This window comes from Papio anubis, unplaced genomic scaffold (assembly GCF_008728515.1).
Source record: "Papio anubis isolate 15944 unplaced genomic scaffold, Panubis1.0 scaffold1821, whole genome shotgun sequence".
Taxonomy (NCBI): domain Eukaryota; kingdom Metazoa; phylum Chordata; class Mammalia; order Primates; family Cercopithecidae; genus Papio; species Papio anubis.
Genome location: NW_022161825.1, coordinates 1 through 4,076, shown reverse-complemented (window position 1 = coordinate 4,076; position 4,076 = coordinate 1). Strand labels below are relative to the sequence as shown.

The 4,076-nt window shown below is 46.9% G+C and overlaps 1 non-coding gene across 1 annotated transcript; it reads right to left on the bottom strand.

The window, feature by feature from the left end:
- Positions 1 to 3,402: 3,402 nt before the first annotated feature.
- Positions 3,403 to 3,566, bottom strand: LOC116272748. The gene has a single exon (XR_004181332.1). It is a non-coding gene; the product is annotated as a U1 spliceosomal RNA (small nuclear RNA).
- Positions 3,567 to 4,076: the final 510 nt, after the last annotated feature.

The window sequence follows — 4,076 nt, the reverse complement described above, 5'->3', positions numbered from 1 at the left end:
CACTCCTCTACTATTTTGTATTTATGAGACGGGTTTCACCCTGTTAGCCAGGATGGTCTCGATCTCCTGATCTCATGATCCACCCGCCTCAGCCTCCCAGACTACAGGCTTGAGCCAATCAACAAATTTTTTTTTTTTTTTTTGAGACGTGAGTCTCACGCCCAGGCTGGAGTGCAGTGGCCGGATCTCAGCTCACTGCAAGCCCACCTCCGGGAGTTCACGCTTCATTTCCTCCGCCTCAGCTCTCCCCGGTAGCTGACTACAGGCGCTGCCACCTCGCCTCGCTATTTTGTATTTCTTAGTAGAGACGGTTTCACCGTGTTGGGGCCAGGATGGTCTCTGGGATTCTCCTGACCTCGATCCGCCCATCTCGGCCTCCCAGTGTTGATCAGGCTTGACGCCTGCTTCCGCCACAATTTCAATTGTTCTTCCTTTTTCTTTTTTTTTTTTGAGACGGAGTCTCATTGTCACCAGGCTGGAGTGCAGTGGCACAACTTGGCTCAATGCAACCGCTGCCTCCCAGGTTCAGCTACTCCTCCTGCCTCAGCCTCCCCGAGTACCTGAGACTACAGGCATGTGCCACCATGCCCAGCTAATTTTGTATTTTTAGTAGAGACAGGGTTTTCACTCATATAGGCCAGAAGCTGGTCTCGAACTCCCACTGGATCCGCCTCGGGCCAGCCTCTCTCAAAGTGCTGGGATTACAGGCGTGAGCCGCCATGCCCGGCTTGAGTCGAGTCTCACTCTGTCACTCAGGCTGGAGGGCAGTGGCCAAGACAGTTCCCTGCAGCCTGCCTCAGGCCCTTTAGCTAAGATTATTAGAGTCATGCATCATTATGCCCCGCCAACTTAAAAAATTTAGCCAATACTTAAAAATTTGTAGAGACAGGGTTTCCACTCTGTTGCCCAGGCTGGTCTCCAACTCCTAACTCACTGATCCTCCTCCTCAGCCTCCCAGTGCTGGGACAGGTGATACGAGCCACCATACCTGGCTTAATCTTTTCTATTTTAATTTTTATATAAGCATTATTATTGTTCCTAAAGATAATTAGGACTCCTTTTACATTTTAGAGACCCAATCTGTCTATTCACTTCACCGAAAGAGTATGGCAATTTGTTTCATGAGAAAATATCTTATATTTATAAAGCAGGAAAAATTCCTCCCACCAAAACTAGGGGCATTCTGTTCACTGTGCTATAACATCCCTTCAGGTGAAAAGAGAGGCAATGGTATCTATTAACAATGCTTATCAGTGAAGGAAATAAACTGAAAAAATATGAACATCATTAGCCTTGAGGCCTTTCATTGCTGAAAAATCTAGTAATATTGTGATACCCTTTGAGTCGGGCAGGACATTCTTCTAGGGCATGTAACAGTGGGTAGAATAATTTCTTTCATTCATTTTCACACGGACTGAACTTCAATGTTCTGGAGCATTATTAAATTTGATTTGCATAAAGGTGAAAAGTGCTGATTTCTTCGTTTGTATGTGACTCGTGTAAATCTTTTCTCTCCTTTCACAGTGTGGTTTAAACTTTAATCCTTAGCGACATGTATTTGAATTTTCAGCTGGTTAGAAACTCCGGTTACACCAATCAAAGAAAACTGCTCCTTACATGCTACAGATTTAGTTTTCTTCCTGTACTCATGTCTTTAGATATAGTAAATTTGTTCGGGCCAAGAGCTCCCTTTGGAAGAAAGCAGGAGGGGGACATTGAGTAGTAAGATCACTCTTGTAATAGAGATGCCACTCTTGCAGATATTGATAACTATTGGACCCATAAAATTTTTACCAAACATTGAAAGACAAGATCTGAACAACTTATCATTGCTGCAGTCTCAAGTATCAGGAAGTACCATTATTCTCAGGACAATAAACAGACAATAAAAAAGACTCACAGACCAGATTAGCTGTCTTGGTCAGCAGGGACAAGGGTCAACACGATCCAACAGAGATTGTCCCCAGAAATTCACTTCATAACCTCAAAACCAAAAACCCGCACTGATGGCAAAAAATAATGATGCAATAACGTGTGTGTGAGAGAGTCCTGTCCTATAGCTATATTTCAGGTAAAAGCTAAAGAGCCTAATTTCTGCCTGCGATACTTAATAGAACATAAATCAAGAGCAATAGCTCAATGGGTTCAGATCTGCACCAAGTGCCTGTTGGATGTAGGAGCAAAAATTGCCTCCACAATGTGTCTCAGATGGACTAATTTTTTTTTAATGTATTTTTAGTAGAGACGGAGTTTCACCATGTTGGTCAGGTTGGTCTCGAACTCCTGACCTCAGTTGATCGGAGGTGAGGGGTCAGGAAAACATACCTGGAGAGGCTGGTACAATGCTCAGAACTCACTTACCTTAGGCCTGGGGGTTTTCTTCTGCAGGAATTCATGTAGTGGTGAAGCAAAACCAATTAGATACTCTCTGGGAGTTAAAAAGAGATGCATTTACAGCAATTTGAGAAGGGGTATTAAGGACTTACAGGGTACTGACGTGCTGCGGTCAGGTGAACCGAGGTTGAGAGAGGGCTATTTTCTGTCCATGAAGGTGATAAGCAAGGGCCTGAAGAAAGAGGGACGGGGGAGGACACTGGCACCAAAAATAGGAAAGGGCTGCTTGGAGGTGGGAAGATGGGTCGGGGTGCTATCTAGAAAGTTGCCTGGCAATGGATGTAGGATGTGTAAGCGAGACCTCAAACAAGAAGCTGTCGCTTAAAGAAAGTCTGAAGAAAGACAAGATATGTAAACGGCAGGAGATAGTAGGAAACTGGACCCGGCTCCTCATAAAACTTCCCGCCTTATACTTCAGGGAGGATCGCAGCATCGCCAAGACAGGTGAGATTGCGGTTCTGACGTGCGGCCTGGATGAATATGCTAGGCACCTAAGTGCCGCAGCATTGTTCCCCTGTGCAAAGTAAGCATGTTATGTCTACAACCCAACGGGGACAGGAAGAGCCCCAAAGGCCTTGCTTTCTTCCCAAAGAACAGCGCCCGTCTACGTAGTTTCTACCTGGCTCTAGGAGGTGAGAACACATTCCCCGATAGCACAGAAATCCTACAAACGCGTGTGGGGGCTGCCGTTAGAAACAGAAGCTGTATAAAAACTGACTGCCGGCTAGAAAAACACAGCATGGGAACCCAAGAGACTAGAGACCTTGGACCTGCATCTACAAAAAGCTGGTCCTTAGAAAGGAAAGAGCTGTGGGGCCCTTACTCAAGTTAGCTTGTGTTACAAGCGATGACGCTTATAGTCGCCTCTGGAGGAAAAGCGACATGTTATTTTGTATTCCCAAGTTATCCACTGTTAAAAATCACATTTCAAAAGCTAACCCAAACTAGAAATTAACATAAGAAAGAAGTAACCGTTACTGTACGGTCTATTCTTTAAACACTAAAAGACAGGGGAAAGCGCGAACGCAGTCCCCCACTACCACAAATTATGCAGTCGAGTTTCCCACATTTGGGGAAATCGCAGGGGTCAGCACATCCGGAGTGCAATGGATAAGCCTCGCCCTGGGAAAACCACCTTCGTGATCATGGTATCTCCCCTGCCAGGTAAGTATGAGTTTCTGGGCCATCGCCCCGCCACAGTCTCCTTCGCCTTGCCCTTTACACTTACGGTCACTTGCCACGCTCACTCCCGAGCCCTTCTAGCCCTGACACACAGCTGGGCTTCTCAAGTCCTACCAACGGTACTGAACCCGCTCCACGGCATGAAAACGCCTTCGTGCCGAAGCAGCAGGTGGCGAAGCAGCAGCCCTTGCGCTGCCTCATCTACATAGAAGTCGCCTTATCCGTGATGTCACCGACAGTGCCTTTCCCAGTCCCCCTCTGCCTTTCTGCCACTCAGCCGCCCAATCCGCTGCAGGAGCGGGCAAGGGGAAGTGACGTCTGCCTCTCCCTTTTTCCCTCCCGCCCCGGCATCTGTTCTCTCCCAAAGCAGCAGGCCCTTCTCCTGTGTTGCGGAGCAACCTTTCCGCGGCCAGATGGATCCTGGGCTCCCTTCTTCAAATAGTGGCTTTTAATTCGCAAAAAGTCCTGTGCGGAACGTTTAGGATTACAAAAGAAACCGG